Consider the following 20,680-nt stretch of genomic DNA (forward strand, 5'->3'; position numbering starts at 1 on the left):
CGTCGTCTGCTTTCCGTCAGCACCAATCGGTGTGGTTGCCTGCCAGTGGCTCTGTGTGCCTTTATTGCCTGAACAATCCTTGCTACACATCGACCGTTTGCAGAGTGTTTAAATAATTCAAATGGCTCATATATTGCAACAAGGTCGAGAACTGGGCTAGTTGGTATACATTCATGTTTTACCAGCGCAAACTAACCGGGACGAGAGAGGAGTACGCAACACGATATCAGTTGTTAGAAGCGCTCATGTTGTGTACTCCTCTCTCGTCCCGTTTAATTTGCGCTGGTAAAACATGGCTCATATATTGCTCGAATTCGCGATGAATTAGCCGGTGTATGGCGCGTGCTCAATGTATTGCGGAAGGGATCGGTGCTGACAGACAACAGCTTACAGGCAGTCGCGTTGAATCAACGCTTGTTCGGCTCGCGCGGTGACGAAAACATATTTTCTCTCCCTCCGCCGTCACGACCAACCGCGCTTTGCCTGAGACGGGATGAGCTAACCGACGTACCCTTAATTCGGTGTAATGAGCATGCGTTTTTGCTTTTTTTTGCAATCAAACGGAGAGTCCGTATTATAGTGGAAGGGAACCGATCCTAGGACTGCAAGTGTAGCAGACGGGGCTCTGACAATTACAGCTGTGAGGCTGCCGCCAAAGAGAAGAAATATTTTCTATGCTGTTTATTTAACAGCAGCATTGGCGGAAATTTTCTGTTTTTTACAGGTTTGTGTTTATATAACGTCAAGCAGTGTGCACGCAAAATTCAGTGGCATTTTCGTGCGTAACAAATTCGAAACGAGTGCGTTCAAAATGTGTTCGCATTTGAATTAGATATCTTTGTGATGTGTTTTATGCTTCTGCAGTATCCTCCCGTATTCCGTAACGACGTTTTATTGTTATCGCCTGCATTCCATCATCACCCAACAATAGAAATAAAAAGGCTCATGCCGACAAATAACGTAAAGTGTATTTTTCCGGTGAGATTGCCAGAATTCTTACCTGAACCATTACGGGTTTTATCCCCCTAACTATAAAGAACGACTTGGGTTACAATTGACGATCTTTATCGGCACGCCGGTGGTGCGGTCGTTCCCCGCACGGTCGCAGCGCAGACAACACATTTCTTTGAATTACCCGATTAATTGCACGCTGGACAAATGATGGTACTTCTACTAACGCGACATGACATAGCACACGATACCTGCTTTGGGGGATTGGATTGCCGCGTGCATGTAAAACAATGCGCAGTGCGGATAGAGCTTGTTGCATCGAGGGTGCTCCATCGCTCACGGCAGCATTTAGGTTTCGAAGCGTAGTTTGGTCATAGCGTTCTTAACCCACAGAGGCGTGCTTACGAACCGCTGTGTCAAGATTTAGGTTGATTGAGACAACCACGTACATTGTCGTACGTATTACGGTAGAAATATTCACTTAAAAATAGGCCGAGCTATCTAGCCCTGTTGCATCACAAATGGCAGCCATAGTTAGCCACTACCAAACTAAGCCCTGAACACGACTAAAATTTTTTTAACAATGAGCCGGTTAGTATCCGCTACTCAACCCTAATCATGACCTCTGTATACCAGCTAATCACGTGTCATACTTCCTCAGTGACGTAGTTAGTCGGCCGCTAGTCAGGTGATAGTTAGAGGACGTTAAACTGTGCCATACACTTCTATATACAATAATACAACTGTTATGAAGGAGCGGAGCAATCATAAGACAGCTTAAAATTTCCTGCCTTCCATAAATTTTCTTGTTTTGTACACTCGAAAACTGGGCCAACTCAAACAACCACGCTTTTCCACAACCACCACCGGTTTTATTTTAAATACCAAAAAAAATGCCTCAGTTCCGGTTCTGAAACGTTGTTACTGCCGCTGACGCAATAAATGCACTCCAGTTCCTCGAATATAGTTGGTTTATCTAGCAAGCAAGATTCGGTAGTGCTAAAATGAAAACATCAATCCCGCAACCTTCTGTCTCAACGCCATATTACAAGCTCTCTTACAGGGGCCCTTCCAGAGAATACAATTTATAATGTGTGCTCGTCGGTGCTGTCGCGAAATTCTCACACGTCTTCGAACATTTACAAGCACACCGGGGCACTCGCGGCATTTTTTCTCTCTCTCTGCTTATCTGCTAATTTAAACCATTCTGCCTTGTACACCCTAGCGTATCAAAATGTTTTTATGGGGACGTGCATTTTCTGCGGTTTTTTCGCATACGGTAGTCGTGGACAGTGGCCTTGCCCCCCAAAGCAAATGCCGCGAAATCAATCTATAGCTAAGGCTATTATTCATAGCAGTGATGCACTTTCTCTGGGGATTTTTATTCTCTTCAGGAGAACACGTGAGCTTTAAAAATAACCCATGATCGCTCCCACAAAATCATATTATTTTATTGCCCAGTCACAATCAACCCGGCAACAGTAAGCAAAGCCGGGCACACCACTTCATGCCGGACCTAAGCCCTGCTTAAGTGCAGACATTATTGATGCACGATAATCTGGAGCAGCAGTTGATGGAATCCCGGCACTGGAAAATACAAGAAATGTTTTAGATTATTTACCCATAGCAAAGCAAGTTCAGAAAAATTGCTAGATCAAATCGGAACGTCGTATGCAAAAAATGGACTTTTATGCTTTTTCATGACTTTATTTACGCAGATAAGCAAAAATATAGCCGGTAGGAAAAATTTGGACAAAGGAGTGAATTGACTTATAACTGAGCGATTGCAAGATATAATAAAACTACATGTAGAAAGAATCAATCTGGTCACCAGGATTTTCGATGGCACAGTTGAAAACTTCCGTGTATATGTATATACAGCAGAGCCCCGTTACTAGTTCTCGGTTGGTGCGATTTTAGATGGTTGGTGCGAACACCAGAAAAATTGGCTCCAATTCACTCTGTGAAGGTGATTGGAAAGAAAAGATCTAAACGATACCCACAACAATTGCCCATGTGACATCACTTGCATTCACACACGTGGCTCAACCACGAGTGAAACGAGAGATTCTGCCAGCCGTTACTTGGAATTCTTGGGACGGCATCCCGAACGCAGGATAGTCAACGACGGTCAGGCTAAAGTGGTGCGGTGGACACCACCGCCCTGGTGTCCACCGCTTTAGCCTGACCGTCGTTTAGCACTCCAGCAAGAGTGCACGAGGTGGACGGCTCGGAGGGCGACTACGGTCTTCTTTGTGCTGATTTGCTGGAGCAGTCAAAATATTGGTCGCAGGTAGTTGGAGGATGTTCTTTTTTGCTTGTTGAGAGTCTACTCACACAAGTGTTTCCTGGTTGCCAAGCAGGTCACTCGGAGGCAAGGCAGTTCTCTCCTTAATGTTGTTGCTGCTGAGGAAGGCTTTCTCGGAAGAGTCAAGCTGCTCCTGCGCCTTCACCAAGACGGGACACGTAGTGTCACGACGGCCGATGGTTGGTGCGGCGATGTGTTTCATCGGTGGCGCACTGTGCCTGCCGTGTATTACACAGGTGGCAGCGTTGCGGAGAACCCGTCGTGAAGTGGTGTTAGGGAGCGGCTCACACTATAGATGGCGGTGCTGTCAACCGAGGAGGAAGGGAGGCTGTCGCATCGGTGCTCTGTGAATCACCTCGCCATCTCGCTGTGTGCTAGTACCGGACGAGGCAGGCTGTGCTCTGTGAGCGTACACGGTGACGTCCATGGCAAGGTTAGTCGCTGATGGTGCGACTGGCGCGCTGGAGGCTAGGGTCACGAGGCCGACGTTAGTGGGAGAGCATGACGCCTATGGAGAATAGGGTGCAATATAAGGCGGCGAGGCATGCGCGGAGCGTGCGACCACCTCTTCAGCTGCACGTCGAAAAAGGTTGTCCAGGAAACGCACCGCAAATGCTGTCGTATAGCATTTCGCAGGGTGGTGGCGTCGCGAGGACGCAGCGGAGTTCGAGGGGAGGCGTCTCCCATAAGGTGGGGGTTTTAGAGGCTGTGAGGTTACGTAGTTCACTGAGGACGCAGCCTCAAGATTCAGAAAGCAGCCTCGGAGGTTGCGTGGCTCGAACTCCGGTATTGGCGGGTCCCGCCTCCCCTATCGCCATGTCGGTGTGCCACTGGCCGGGTTGCAGGCGCGGAACTTGCGGGTTACGAATATGTAGGCGGCCAACTCAGTTTGAGCGCCTGCAGCATCCTACATTTTATTGAACAGCGGGCCGGGACTGAACTTAGAGGAGCGGCAAAGACGACTGACCGCCCAGCTGCTCAGTCGAATTCCATCAGTATCGCGTGGAACTGCTCACGCGCCAGGTCGCGCACCGCTAATGATGATGGAGGGACGTAGTTGGAGATGATGATAGTAGCGCTGATTGTGTATGAAGTGCACGCGACCACAGAACAATTGTTGCTTAGCAAGTTTTGCACTTTTGTTAACGAATTATACCATTTACGTATCGTATGATAAGTATAAAACCATTCCATATATGTGCTCAGAAAACATGTTTACCAGCCTAACCAAAAAACAGTAAAATCGTCACTATACAACCGCGAAACCGGTAAACTTTGCAAATAACAAGCAACCTACGAATTATGGGGCATTTTATGAGACCATTACAACTTGTTTAAAAAGTTTCTGAGTGAACGATGTTTGCCTGTACGTACTTTGGAAGTCTTTTTGCACAATCAAAACTGCTACATGTGAATCCCTTCTTTTTTAAGATTCATCGCAGAGGTCTTGCGACAAGATTTTTGAAAACAAGCACTAAACTCAAAGAAATCGACTTTATTATTGTCCAGGGCTGCAGAAAAAATATGTTCGCAAAGGTGCATCGTCGTAATAGTCAGCATAGACAGAAGAGATTGAAATTTGATTTTGGTTGAGTCAAAAAAGAAGATAAACTCCGACAATACAAGCAGTCTCAGCTACGCGGCCATAAGGCCTTGCGTGTTTTTGTTAAGGGAATGCCAGATAAAATTTACATTCAACATTACAATTATGGCGCTAAAAGGAACAGATCGAACAATAACAACTTTTTTCAAGCCAGTAGGAAACAACCATAAACCTTACATGAATGTAAGGAATTCAAGATTGTTTTTTAATAACAAATTCGGTCAGTATTTTAGTAAAAAATGGAAATCAGATCAATTTACCTCCGTCTACCCAAAATATAAAGCAACAACGCAGGCATCGCAATCGCATTTGTCTCAGTAGACAGAATTTTCGCCGGCCGTGAAGCCAAATGGCGGGGCAGAACATAGGCGAAGGAAACTGCCACCTTTTTCGCTTATCGCTATTGTAAGAAAAGTCAAAGTCATGCATACGAGCCTCATTCCTACCACACGCCCCCTTTTAAGTATCGTATACATGAACCTGTAAATAAAATGGATTGCCAGAGCTGCCTTCATGCTGCTGCATGTAATACAAGTGGTAAAGTTTGCATAGTGGTGTTGCAGTGAAGTTCGGATGTGCTTGATATATACCTCAAACCAAGAAAATTTCACAGCATGCAAAATATTAGTTGCCTAAACGAGCAATGGCTGTTGATAATCAGCGCAGTTAGCTAGTGACAGTAAAAATAAATTTAGCATTTAAAAAAACGGCATTGCAGTATGTTGACCATAAAATGCTCATCTCAAACTTAGTTTGCCTAAAATTTCAACTCCCGGCAAAGAAAATTCTCATCGACCTTAAACGTGGCCATGCCGCTGGAATGAAACATTATACATATTTCTGAAAAACTTCACAGCTGAAGAAAAATTCTACAAACCAGGACAAACATCTCTTCGACTGCGAAGTTGCAGAAAACAAATTCATTTTTTGGTCCGTTTGCTGAAACGTGAAGTTTTAACAAGCGCCGTCCTCGCATTTCTGTCTATTAGACACACTGTTCAGCCACTTCTCGTAAGTGCTCCTATTTTCTTATTGGGTTTTATTTCGCCTCTTGACCCTTTCTCGTGCTTACTTCTCGAACACCGTGTTCTATGTACCTCTAGCATAGTGTACGGTTAGACGACTCACAAACTGGTTATGTCAATACAGGCTGGTTGAGACACCACACGCGCCTGCTTCGGTTCTGGTGCCTGCCTAGATTTTTAAAGCGTGATATTTTTTTAGGTTAACCGACGGTATCTTGTCCAAAAAACAGATCTATTTTCCCAAAGGCCGGTTCATTAAGATTTCCGGAATTAGTGTACGTGCGTGAAATCAGCCTTCCATTGGGTCAAAACGATTACATCAAAATCGCAAAAAAGGAAAGGTTCTACATTCCACAAAAGCATTGATCATGATGAAGCAGTGCAATGGTATGTCTTCATATCATAAAGCAACAATCAGTATACCTTTATATTGTTAGCTGATGCGGTTACTTGCTTCGCGAACTATTGTGGCATGCTTTCGTTCTTCGATCGCAATTTGGGACTTTGCTGGTTTGACAATGAATTGATGTTGATGATGATGACTATGGCCTCACAGATTTTGGCAAGTATCAGCAAGTGGGGATTGGCCAGGGCTAAATCGGTTGTTGAAATACGTGAGGACTTCAAACTACTAACTTATTTCCGGAAACAGGCTGTAAAAGAAACTTCGTTATGAATAAAACCCGAATTACCCATTAACTAGCACCCTTCAGCAATTCAAATGACCTGAATCAGAAAGAAAATTTTGAATGCAATTATATACATCCCGTTCTGCAAATCTCAAATTTGATACGCCAACAGATATTATAACTGGAATCTAAAAAGCGAACCCCAAACGCTCAATTGGGCCCTTCAAAAGCAGTTGTCTAGCTGTTGAGAAACGGCAGCAGTCGAGAAAAAAATGTTCGATTGTTTCAGGGACCTGGCACAACACACATAGTTCCATAGGTGAAAGTCCTGATCTGGGGTGCTATTCCAGAAGGCCCGAGTTTGAGCGAAACAAGTGCAAGGAGGAGCTGTGGTGATAATATTAAGCTCATGATAATATTTCAGGGTAGGGTGAAAACGGATTAAAAGTGCGATTCATGCTATTTGCTGATTATTTAGGTGACGAAATCAGTTCAGGGCAGCGCGCACCAAGGATTGACCACTAGAGCGTGGCGCATCTTTCAGTGCTTTCTCTCGCTGCACTGGTGGCTACTGGGGGCACGCTAATCCCAATACTTCATTTTATTGTACTTTCACTTTATTAATCAGAATTTCACAACAAAGGTAATTTTATTTTTTATTCCATGCGTTCATATGAGCTTTTTGTTTGCAATTTTTCGTCTTAAGAAGTAGTTTCTGTCATTGGTGGCACACAGTGCAATCACGTGACTATGGCCGACTGGCAAAAAAAGGAAGCGGGTGATGAAAGAGCGCCACATTTAAAACAGTTGCTGCTCGTATTACGTTATTGAAACCCTCTGCTTTTCGAAACAAAATTTCCTCGGCGTGGTCCAGTCTGCTTACGTGATTTTAAGGCGAAACCCTGGCAAGACTTATTAGCAACTTCTTTTTGTTGTTATTGTACTTGCAGCCTTTTTCCTGGCTTTTGTTTATTTTTCTTTTGTTACGAATTACTTTAACGGCTTTTTTTTCTGCTATTACGTGTTTGCGTCAATTTCTTCTCTTTCATTTGTTCGTCCTAGTGTGCAAGCAGAACAGGCCACAGCCTCCATAGAATCCTAGAATCAGGGTATTGCGAGGGTGGTGTGAACCTGGGGTGTAGGAACAAATGGTCCCGGAACAAATGGTCCCGGAACAAATGGCCCCGGAACTTATGGTCCCGGAACTTATGGTCCCGGAACAAATGGTCCGAACTCGAAAGTAGGAACAAATGGTCCCGGAACCTATGGCCCCGGAACAAATGGTCCCACGCACCTGTTCATGCAAAATGATTCTATAAAACTCCACGTGGGTTCCGTTTAAATTTCTTTTATTTTGCTGGAGTGCAGTTTCTAATTTCTTAGGTTGCTTTATTTTTGTTTGCTTTTTTTTAGATTTCGTTAAACCGGTTAGCTCAATTTGGACGATTAGAATGATTAAACGCGGTATTTCTGCCAACCACGCATTTTTGTGAAAGTGCAGGGCATTCATTACACGATTGGCCCGTTTTCGGAATTTTTTATGCGTATTTTATCCGGCCTTTTTATTTTAGTAGTCGCATTTTTTTATACGTTCAAGACGAACATTCTTATTTATTACTTCCCTCTCTCTTTCGGTATTTGATTTTTGTAATATTTTCCTTTTTTCGGTTTTCCACGTTTTGATTGTTTGTGAGTCCTGCCGTGTTCCAGGAAGCCGCACGTGTCGCGAGACGCCGCTAGTAAGCGATGGGGGTGACAGGCACAGTGTCGAGACATGCGGACGTCTGGTCTGATAGCAAGCATCAGCTGAGCCGCTGGTCAAGCCGGGCTGTCGCGACGGTCAGCACTGTTAAGTTCGTGCTTCTCATTTAATTAATGAAAGCCGCCGGTGGCTCATGCATTGGCGTCACCTCTGCTTCTAGCTGTACGCTCAGTTCCTTTCATGCTGCCGCAAAGACACGAAATTGGGGGTCGCGGAGCGCATGCTTTGTGCTCTTTCCTCTTTTGTGTGGTAATAGACTGGGTGCTGAGCCCTAGTTCCTCTGTTGGCATGCGGTCCTTCGGTGACGAGCTGACGGGAAGCGAAAGGGTGCCGTCTCTAGTTTTTGACGATTTGCGAAGCCGGCGTCGGCGCCGTTCGTTGATGGTCATTCGCCTTAGGAATTCGCCTCGGGTTGAAGGAGCTCTTCTCGGTAGTCCGGCGGGCGGCGCGTCCTTTATTCTGGGAACGGATTAGCCACGACTCCCTCCCGCGCGCGCGGCGACAAAGGCAGGGCGGGAAGACGACGACACCGTAAGGTGTTAGCCGCGCGAAGGCCGCTCTAAACGTTCGGCTTTGGCTTTTGAGGAGATGCCGCCCGCCAGCAAGGTATTGCCTATTTTCGGAGAAAAACCAGTTTCTAAACTGCAAGCTGTAAAATTATCAAGGTGCAAAATCTTGATTAGTGTTGCTTCGCGTGATTCGAACTGCAGATATCGAAGCATTCCAGGTGGTGAGCACAGTAACTCAGCTTAGCCAACCCAGTAAACCCTCATCGAGTAAAGTTCCCTTTTGAAATAGCGACAAAACGGTGACCGTAATGCACCAGTACAGCTCTATGTTGACTGGCGGTCAACAGTACCGTCCCACTCACATTTTTGATACTTTACATAACCTAAATAATACCGTCACTGTAAATAGGCTCAACGCACTGGATGAAGTCAGACTCACTTCTCAAGCATTAACAAAATTTTGTATTCTTTCGAGTATTGCACGTCAGCCATGTTAATTTAAACAGTTGTGTTGCTCCACTTCATAAGAAAACTGCACTCACGAAGAAAATTACGGTAGCCCGTTATTGTATTCACTTTAAACACCGGCCGAGGGCGGCCCAGTACACACAGAGTTTTGATTGAAAGGTTCACCACTGGTTTGCCTGGCACTCAGAATAACAAAAAAGTATGAACAAAGCAAGCACGGGAGATCGTACACGTGCGACAAAAAACGTTTGTATACCGCATTGAGCTCAAGCAAATTCAGCATTAGCAAATATACTGTGTACGAACAGATGCGAAATACAGTGTGCATAGATACAAGCACAAATATAAATACATTGACCCCCTCCTTCCCTCATGCAGGCGCTAAGGCGTAGTAGTTGTGGGACCATTTCTTCCTACTTTGAAGTTGGGACCATTTGTTCCGGGACCATTAGTTCCGGGACCATAAGTTCCGGGGCCATTTGTTCCGGGACCATTTGTTCCGGGACCATTTATTCCGCGACCGGTGAACCTGTCCTACTCCCATGACATCACGTTCACGATTCACGCTGCACGCACTCTTCTACAAGTGTTGCAGTTCGAATCCATAGTGTTACGAATTTTGCTAATCGGGCATGTTAGTTCCTTAAAGGTCCAAATTCCGCGCCCATCCATCAAGTGGCCATGTGTTACGAAGGAAGGAATAGCAACAAGGACAGCAGCTTTTCAGATTAGTTTGCCTTACTTCATTTTCCTCTTCACCGCTTTTGTACGAAGAAGCTCGCCAGTCGTTTTCTTTTCATACAGTTCAATCCCCTCATAACCCTCTCTTCCCTCGCGCCTTTCCCACTCCCACTTACCCTACCTCTGGCGTCACGGGGTTGCTTCGATTCTTAGCTCACTCCTTTAATCGCTTTCCATGCTCTCCTTCCTACCATACGACTGCGACGCTGAACAAAATCTGTTGAAATGTGTAAAGATCGCCTCTCACAATGGCATGCACCGTTGATTGTATTGTAGAGAGGATATGAAAAGATGCAACAGGCCATCAAGCTATGGGGGGTATTCGCCGTACCAGCATCAACCATGTGGAAGAGGGAGGCAAGATTATGTGCAATCAAGACACGGGGATAATGGCCAAAGACGTGCCAGGTTAAGAAGATGAACCCCATGAGGTGCATGCGCGAGAAATGAGCTGGGTTATCTCAACGCTCGGACCTGCGTTCCTATTGCCTTCACCCCTGCGAATAAACCACCTCAACCGACTATCTGTGCGTCGACTGTCTCCTTGGCAGCATGTGTAATACGTATAAGCTATCCTGCCAGTAACGTTTTCAGAAAAAATGCGCGCTACGCAACCCCTCGAGAGAGTCTCCGCCCTCCGCCGCGCTGATGATAAACAATACGCACGGTCATGCAACGCTTCGTCCGAAACTGTTTTGCGAGCAGACGATGACTGAAGCGCACGCTCCGCCTGCAGACTGATAGACACGCGCTAGGATCCTGCGGAAGCCATGTCCGCCAAACCACCTAAACGAAAGGCGAAGTCTGCAAAACACGTCTCCACTGATTGTATTGCGCGCACACCCGCTGACAGTCGACTGGTGACGGTCGATGATGCGGTCGCCACCAACGCTTCTGTAAAAGCTACCCGTCCCGTAAAACCGCAGCGCAAACTACACTTGCTGCTCGACGGTCAGGAAGCGAAAGCCGTCTCTAAGTTATCGCAAACGAGGGTCTGTCGCCAAACGACTGCACAACCAATGCAAAGCACTTTTCGAGAGAAAAAGACAGGAACGAAATTCCTATTTCGTTTAAAAAACAACTCGAGGTAGGTATATGCCTGCTACAGAGACCACAAATACAAACTACGCCATAAACTTCGTTATAACGGTGGTTTGGGCTAGTTGGTGCATACTAGAATTCAAAACAGCGCAAAAAGACGGGACAAGGAAACTACGACACAAGGCTCTGGCAACTGGTTGGTTTATTGCGCGGCTTGCGAAATATACCCAAGAAAGGAAGAAGGAAACACAATGAAAAAGAAAAAGTGCATCGAACATTGCACACAAAACAAAAAAACCCATACACGTGCATTGATTAAATGGTAGTAACGCTGATATGAGACGTGGCCAGAGGCGCGAGGCACGGAAAGGCACCTGAACAGTCAAGCTTTTTATGAATCCATATAGCGGATTTCCTAACTTAATAATTTAACAGACGGCTAACTAACCCAATCGCCCCCTGTTTTGTGAATGAGGTAAGCTTCATAGATTTCACGCTCACGCTGACCCTTATACGTTCTTGCAACACGCGTATCGTGGAATCTGGGCGAGCAGCCGTGGTCGTGACAATGTGTGGCAAGATTGCTGCCGGTAGCCGTTTTTAGTGTGGTTGCATGCTCGCGAAGACGATCGTTGAAACAGCGCCCGGTCTGACCAATATAGGTCTTCCCACAGGACAAACGAACTTCATACACAACGGAGCACCTACATTCTACATAGGGTTTCGTGTGGCCTTTTTCGCAAAAGGTGCCCCTTGGCTTCTTTATGTTCACTCGCCTACAAAGGCCACCCAGTTTGTTTGGTGCTGAAAACACTACTCCTACACTGCGTGACCCGCTACCTTATTCAACAAGTACGAAACCCGGCGAAACTCGGTTCTTCTGGAATAGTGCCCCTGAATAGACAGAAATAACGCCTTGGAACTCTGAAGCACAGCTCGGTGAAGATCACTTCGCATTGCCGAGAAACAGAAAAATGAACCTTCCATAATCAATTGCACGCACTTCAAGCGAAAGTGTAACGCACATATAGGGGGAGGGGGAGAGGTGGCGTGACGAACTTTTGACGCAGTTTTATGCGGCAAAGGTGGCGCATTTCTTTCACTTTTCTTTAAAAAGAATTAGCAACGTTTTGAAAAAGGACTCACGTAGGGATTTGTGCTTTTTATGTTCGTTTTTTCTGCGCTAATTTGGCCTGCAATTTTGGTTTATGTATCAAACCTGCGTGTTTGCGTTGAAACAAGCACGCCTAACCTCCCAATTCTGCAATTAATCAGCAGATTTGATAGAATACTCTGGATATTATGTTCTCCGCTGTATTTTAAAACGCGGGTTAGCGCACCCGATATATATCGTAATTGGCACTTTGCATTTAGTCATAAGTTTTTTAGAATTAAGAACGCTTACGTATTTTCCACGTCCTCCACATGTTAAATTGGGATTCTCTTCTTTTCCGTCAGCCCCGCTTTGGCTGGCCACCTTTAAAAATTGAAAATTGGCACTTAGCTGCATCGAAACAGTTTGCCGCAGTGACGATTATCCTAGTCATTCAGTTGTTTTATGATTGTAAGGTAAACTGATGTAAACATATTAGGACTGTTTCAAATTGTGTTTTGTATGTTAAGAACTTGTTTATATAATATGAACCTTGCCCCTGTCAAGCGTAATCACCCTTTACGTTTTGGTTACACTGCACTTATCCAAGATTCGTTTTTGTTTTGTTCTATCATTTTCAGTTCAAGAAGACAAGAAAGGTTGGTTGAAGCGTGTTTTCTACGGCTACCTGCGTCGCAATTGTCGTCCTGGCTGCCTCTACTTGCTCGTAGTAAACGGCGCATCAATGTTTTTACTGTTTTACTGCTTCTTTATCCCAGAACGATACAGCTCAGTTCAGTGTATTTTTGTCACATAGGCGTAAAACCTATTCTTTTCATTTGTACAACAGCCCTGTTGTACATTATAAAGGCAACCAGCGCTTATCTACAGGACTTGCATAATTCTTTTATTCATGTACAGTGCTCACGGATTGAAACGCGACACTGCGAGCGCATGGCCTGCAGTACATGCAGCGCCGCCCGTGGACACCCGCGGAAGCTAGGTGTCGCATTGTGGCATACCGCGAGAATGAGAGTGTTTAGACCGTAGGCTTACTGCTTCCGGTTGCCAATGAGCGGGACTGTGGTTCCCCGCAGCGACATCGGTGCGCTGCGAGGCTGGAGCGCAGGAGCGCGTTTGTGCGCCGGTGGTCCGCCCGGTGGTCCGCGCAGCCAATTTCGCGGCATTGGGCCTCTTCGATTTACAGTCTCGGGCTCACCGCGGACTCCCCGAGAAGCAGTCCAACATTCGATTTTCCCGTGTATCCCTATGGCTTCGGGGAATCCTCGGGCTACCCGCGGGCAGCCCGCGGGGAGCCAGAAGTGGAAAATCGAAGAGGCCCATTGTCGGCTCGCGCGCTCTTGTTACGCGTGCCCATTCGATGCGATACAGATAATGTGCATAGAAGGCACGGTCACGCTTATCTGAATAAAACGAGCGACTGTACGAAGGAACAGCCAACTTTATTCCATGATATAAACTAAAACAAGAGGACAGCCGACGAAGTACTAAGGCACCGCGCCACACGCGAACGCACCTGCAAAGACGTCCTTTCTTTTTTTTAGTTTACATCCTGGAATAAAGTATGCTGTTCCTTCTTACAGAAGTTTCTTTTATTGACATGACCGTGACTGTGCATTACATGAACATTACTGTGCCGCATCGGAAGGGCACACGTAACAAGAGCGCGTACACGATGTCGCGAAATCGGCTGCGCGCACAGCCGGGCGGCTACCGTCAGCGCACAAACGCGTTCCAGCGCTCCAGGATCGCAGCGTCCCACTGTCACTGCGGGGAACAACAGTCCCGCTCATTGGCAGCCGGAAGCAAAAAGCCTACGGTCAACACGCTCTCATCCTCGCGGTATACCACAATGCAACATCAAGCTTCCACGGGCGTCCACGGGCGTGGCTGGATGTACCGCATGCCACGCGCTCGCAGTGTCGCGTTTCAATCCGTGAGCACTCTACAGAAATCAAGTTGTGGTTGTATGAATTATATCATTGTTATCAAAAAACGCCAAGTCTAAGTATATTTCTACAGAAACATTTATTATGATTGCATATTATAACTGAAGATGTTAATGAAGACACAAAAAATACGTATACCTCATCCACCATTGTTAACAGGCAAAGACCCACGACGAGAGCAACAACCATAAACTTGGCAAAGGCTCCCATGTTGCTTGATTTACTTCCGGTCAATTAAACCTGTAACGTAACAACAGACACCTTTGTCCCAGAAATGTGAAAACGCAGGAAACAGCTTCTGAAAACATCGTTTGTGATTCCATTTGTCAATAGGTTTTGTAACGTGCCAAACTCAGGTGTGTATACTGTACAATGCGGAGGCCGGGAATAAAGGCGACGAAAATGGTTCCCCCATCGGGGCCACTCATCGGTCAAAGGTTTGTCAAGACAGGACCATTGGTAAATGTTGCAAAGAAATTAACAGACAAGGCTTACACTTCTTACGTGTCGAAAGACAAAAATACAGTTTATTTTTCTTTTTGCAAAGATGTATTTCTGATTCTTTGTCTGCCATTGATCGTTCTTATACTGTTGTGACAGTGTAATCATCAGTGGAGCGAAATATAACTGGCGTGTAATCCTCACATCTCCTGGTGTGTTCTTCTTCTCGTCCTCAATTTTGTCCCTGTGTTACTGTACGCTAGTACGATGAGTTATCTAGTCAGTAACAAAGAAATCAAACTTGGTGCTTTGATGCATTTTATGCAGTATTTTAGTCTCTGACACCAGCGCAAGCTTTTTATCATGCAATACGATTATAATCTAAAGTTAAATTATTATACTAGAAGAACAAAAAGCAATTCCGATTTATATGAAAACAAATGTGAATTTTAATTTATTAGGAAAGAAATTAAGCGAGATTTCTAGCGAAGTTTACGACTGCTTACAATATTTGAATGCGAAAGTATTTAGGCAATGAGAAGTTGTGAATTGGCCGAGGGTTTTCTAGCAGCAGTGGCCGGCACAGTCAACAGCCCACCTGGCTGGGTATGGAAAACTGCTCGACGGCGATGTGGGTGTCGCAGCAAAATAAAAAGTGGTAACAGGGACTCTCACACGCTCTGTGTTATTGCAAAACCCGCGCGAAAATGCGTGTAACGGACACTGAGGGGCGCTTTCTCTATTAACGGGAAAGTGTTCTATGCCGGGGTATGGCAATACGTCACCGACGTCATATCCGTTACAGAAGTGACACCGCCAGAAAAATTCCACTAACGCGGCGGCACTATAGGTTTCTTCCTCACGATCACTCTACCCGCAACGTGAGGTGAGAGACGCTCTGCCAACTGGGCTATGAACTCACGCCAATTTAGCTCTACAAACGGGCCTGATGTCCTTCCCAATAACAATCTCTATTTAGAAAGGCTGCCGCCTAAAGAGGTGAAGCGAAGTAGTGCATCGTTGCGCTCATGAGTGCCGAAAATTGGCGCTACGGCTGCGGGTGTGATGGCACCGCGTTAGAAAAACCGTAGAGTTTCAGTAAGTATACTAGAGAGAAAACTGCACCTGGAAATCCATGTCGTTGGAGGGGGGCATTATGGGAAGACCACCGCTTCTGGCATGGAATTGCAATGAAATTTGCACTCTTAAGCGATTTCAGAGTTTTGCTTTCGCCATTATGCAATAACACATCTACGAGCTACGAAACAGCCGTACTCCTTTTTGTTCTGTGGTAGCCGTGAGCCGTGTCAACTGCGTGTTCGGCAAAAAGCTGGCAGTGCATGATGTTACCCTGCTTTGGTCATGCCGGAGTTGAAGAAACCAGTCACTGAGCGGGTAATACGCCACCGGGAAAGATGTAGCTCAGAAAAAAAAAACCAGCATAATTCGACAAATACAATTCACGGCAGGTACGGACGCTGAACCTGTCCTATCTTGTCTTCGTCCGCAAGTCTTTGACGCTATGTTTTCTTTTTTCTTCAAGTATGAACGAACTCGCTCAGCAGCAGGCTTTGTAAACCTGTAGCTGGCGGACAGTGCACCGGTTGACCACGAAGGGGACATTTTAACAGCCACGGTAAAAAACATTTCCAAGCGCTTCATTACTTATTGCTTCAAATAATGATCAAATAATAAAATAAGAGTGTCTATTGAGTTTCCCCCGAAATATTACGTTTTTGTTAACTGCCAGCTTGGCCTGTAGAATAGTAGCCAGAACCACCCTTGCAAAAATACGCTTTACTTCATTTTTTCTTAGCCCTAAAACCAGCCTGTTTTATGTCCACTTATATAATAACAGACCATTCATTGCGTTTTTGTTGCACTGCGCTCAATACAGGGCAGCTAAAACGTTTCAATCCCAGCCAATGACAAAACTGAGGCGGGGGCATTGTATAATGGGGGTACATGACCACACAGGCAGCCTTGATACAAGCCGCGCAGACGCTAGCGTCAGATTCCTCTCTAGTGTACATATAGTAAGAAACTCAGAAAAGCTGTCAACGACGCCGTCTGGCGAATGTCGCGCTCTTTAATGCTTTGGTGCGACGATAAACGCCTGCGGGAAACTGAACGCGTTCTGGCATTCACGGCTCAAGCTGCGGACTCTGCCTCTCGCGTTCCACAAGCTGAGCTCGTCGCAACGCAACCGTCTGCCGTACACGCCACAAAGCAGGACCGCAGTGGTCACACCTTTGCCGGAGCGACCCGCCAGCAGGACTTCGCTGTCTAAACACAACCACAAGACTGCTGCCGACCCCCAAATCACGCTCCTTTCGCTGTAGTGGACCGTGACTTCACCAAGTGATACGCTGACAACCAGTTCACTTTCCTTCGCACGGCTTGCGAGCGACTACGGTTTCAGTCGGATTATCGAAATGGTCCGACGCGTGTAATGCAGTGTCTAATAATGATCCGTCTAAAGGTGCCATACCGATGGAATATAAATAGCGATGTGCAAGTTCATATTATGTACAAGGAACATCTAACTACTCCTGTGAAGGCACATTTCCATTTCGCGTTTTACCGATTCCCGTGAAAGAGGGATCAACCACATATTTAGTTTTGTTGTGTTTTGGAGCGAATGATTAACACTGACTTCTTTCTGATACACCGTTGTGCTTTCCTTCTCAATGCTTTTGTTTTTTCCTTTTCTTACGGCACCAAGAACGCCACCAACGTGATTATCACGTGCCACAGTTTTCCTTAAGCCACAGTTCTGCACGGCTGGCGTGAGCCTTTTGTAATCAGTTGCCATCACATGCTGGTGTCACACGGCCCGCATAATTTAAAACTTTGACGCTTCAAATTTATACATTTGTTAAAGTTAAATGATGGTAGGTTGCCCCTCAAAGCTTCCGATTCCTGGATAATCCGAAAAGTATGTGGTTGCCACGAATAATAGAATAACAAAGGCTTGTTTATGGGCTAGTTGGTATAGTCTAGCATCCAATATTAGCTTCGCTGCATATTTGGATAAGGGACCGGGGAAGCGAAAAACTGCAATCAACTACAATCACCGGGTCGTCATGTCACCCAGTGCCCAAAATGCGAATGCAAACCAAAGTTGAAGCAAACAATTGTGCTATCATGCTCAAATGACCTGAAGGGTTCAGGAAGTGATTGAGGCCTTCCACATCCTGTCTGTGGAACCTGACAAAGGTATCTGCGTGCCCACGACGGAACTCAATGATACAGATAGTGCATTCTGAGTTTCGAGCTCGTTCTCAGTTTTGGCGAAGAAAAAATATGTTTAATGTAGTTCGAAATGAATGTACTATTATGAGCAGTATGAAAGGGAACACAGAAACCCGGTAAAAACACCCTCAGACCCAGCTATCAGTGATACGCAGCGGCCGCCTCCGGAAACAAGGCGGAAAGGGGGACGCTGTTCCACGGCCGGACTGGAGCGTTTGCACTCCTCCAGTCCGGCCGTGGCTGTTCTAACAGCTGTTCCCATTACCGCCGTGCGTCTTATCGGCTGTCGGACGATACCATATTAAGCTAACCGTTTTCGACGGTCCGCTCCGGTACCGGCGGCACGGTCAGCGCAACCGGGGTCAATAGGGAGTTTTAGCTGACCGTTTTCTACAGACTGCTCCGGTATCGGTGGCCGGCGTGGTGCACCCGGAGCCAATGTCGTTACTGCCAAGCGCGCCACGCATGCGCAATGGCGCTTCCGCTTGCTATCGGAGCGGAGCGGGCCGTGAAAAACGGTCACCTAAAACTCGCTAATGCCGTTAGCGGCCAAGCGGGCCAGGCATGCGCAATGGCGCTCCCGCTTGCTATCGGAGCGGAGCGGACCGTAAAAAACGGCCAGCTAAAACTCGCTATTATCCGCAAAATGACGTAAGCTGCTGCTTTGTAGAAATGCCAACGTGGTGAGAGCAGTGAGAGTGCCAACAGTTAGTGGAAGAGCGCCCTCCTTTCCACCTTTGTTTTTCACAGCGCCATCCCCGTCTCGCTACGAGTCTGTTTCGAGGCTGTTTGCCACGCGTCCCTGTGTTTCTTTTCATATTACTCATAATAGTACCCTAACCGTCGCTTTCTTATAAATAAGGATGAAGCTTTCAATAGAGCAGTTGGAAATTTGCACACTATCGTTTGATTTTGTCTTTTGCCCTGTCCCTGTCCCTCGTCTAAAGATGCAGCGCAAGCTAATCTTGAATGCTAGAATAGAATAACAACGACAGCGCTTATTTAACGCTGGCAGCTTGCAATGTGCGCCGTTAGTTCTGGGCGTTGTGCACTGGGCTTCAACGCAGAGCCGCGGCTTGTAATTCATTCACAACAACAGGGATTTTTACTTACTTTTTACTGGGGCTCTTATTTTGCGCGTGCAAACTGCAACAATGACAATAACGGCCACGAGTTTTAGCAGAATGGTGCCCTTAAAGCTTTCGCCTTATAAAACTGGTATTTGAGTTCTCTATTGTCTTTAAAGGAAGCAATATGGGTCCTGAAGACTCCGTACACGTGTACATCCGGTTTTAACACCGAAATCACAAAGGCAACACGGACAAAAGACACCAAACAAAAAAAAAACATTACAATAATTGTGAATAAACCGTTCACTAAAAAAATAAACTCTCGTTTCTTCACTTTATTCTGAGAGGAACAATAGCAATGAGCGTTTTTGTTTGTTAAGCAGCTAGTTTTTGTTTCAATATTCATCACGTGCTTTCTGTGTGCACGTCAACTGCGATTGTTGCAAAATCATGCTTCGTGTTTCAAATAGCAAGGGGGCTAATAAGGCGTTTAATTATATTATATTTTGCGTCAATTTTTCTCAGACAGAAAGGCAGTCACAACAAGTTGAAACATCTTGTGAGGGAAACGCTACGAAATACCTATGCGAATCAACGACTACCCTGCATGGGGGGGGGGGGGGGGGGGGCAACTCATTCTAGGGCGTAAATGTGCTAGGCTATGACTGGCGGTTATTTAGTGGCGCGCAATCCAACCAATTCCCAAATTTCTTCGAATTACTATAACTGCATAGCTTTCCGAACAGCCCGCTAAGAGCACGTGGTCTTCGTCCTTACCACAGTCACGGCTTCTGTCTCGAGGTCGGCTTGCACAGAGCAGTATCTCGAAAGTGCACATGAAACGATGGCATGCCCGACCACCAGAGGTCGGTGAACTCACTCACAAGTCCACTCACTCAGACTCATTTGCACTCAACCTCACGCGTGAGTTTGAGTTTGAGTTTGAGCGCGAGGCTACTGTGACATGGCGAGTATGACCTTCAGTGAGTTTGAGCCCGACTGGGTTTGAGTACGCCTCAGACCGGGAGAGTTCTGAGTTCATTCTGAGTTTTCGGTTGATTTTTGGTTGTGAAGCCATTTTGAGTTCTGAGCATGAGTTCTGAGTACTTTTGAACTTTGAGGCCTTTTTGAGTTCTGGGTACATATGAGTTCTGAGTCCATTTTGAGTTTGAGTACTTATGAATAGCCTAGGAGGCAGCTATAGTTGACTGTTAATTTTCGCGCGTCGCTTTGGGCTCGGGATTCGGGTTACCTGCGGGTACGGCAGCATTCGCGATCCGAATAATCAGTTTGGGGGGCTGTCCGATTTTCAAGTTTCTTGTTGAATTTTAATGACCCTCAATACTTGCTCACTACCACGTTTTATTGGTTGGACGTCTGACTGATAATCGACTGATGAGGTCATAAAAAAGGTTTATCTTACCTTTTCCTCCTGAGAAAGCGGACGAGGGTGGTGGGAAAGCGCACGGCGGCGCTTGCTTTCTGGTTGTTCGCCTATTTCTGGTAACGCATTGATATGGAAGGGGTTTAAAAAAGAAGAGGTGAGCGCCGGGGAGAGCAGGGGGGAGGGGTGGATGTCCCCTGTGCTATTTCAAATGAGGTGTCCATAGAATTTACCGGGCGACGCCAGTTTACATGGAATAATGACCGCATTATGAGCTAGCTTGGTTGAAAATGCAAATTGATGACGCTAGGGCGTGTAAGGTATCAAGGAGGGCATGACACCGTCCACGCCAACAAAATACCTAAACTGCCGCCGTTCGGCTTCCAGGTTGTACGGTGGATTCCGACATGGATCACGACAACCGGATCTG

General features: G+C 46.1%; 1 long non-coding RNA gene across 1 annotated transcript; it reads right to left on the reverse strand.

Annotated features, from left to right (window-relative positions):
- Positions 1–2,385: 2,385 nt before the first annotated feature.
- On the reverse strand, positions 2,386–19,030 carry LOC144152250 (uncharacterized). The gene is made up of 4 exons (XR_013319118.1): positions 18,910–19,030; positions 14,239–14,340; positions 12,443–12,514; positions 2,386–2,538 (listed from the first exon to the last, which is right to left on the reverse strand). It is a non-coding gene; the product is annotated as an uncharacterized LOC144152250 (long non-coding RNA).
- Between the last annotated feature and the right edge of the window lie 1,650 nt (positions 19,031–20,680).

This window comes from Haemaphysalis longicornis, unplaced genomic scaffold (assembly GCF_048455015.1).
Source record: "Haemaphysalis longicornis isolate Haplotype H1 unplaced genomic scaffold, Haemaphysalis longicornis Haplotype H1 scaffold_9, whole genome shotgun sequence".
Classification (NCBI taxonomy): domain Eukaryota; kingdom Metazoa; phylum Arthropoda; class Arachnida; order Ixodida; family Ixodidae; genus Haemaphysalis; species Haemaphysalis longicornis.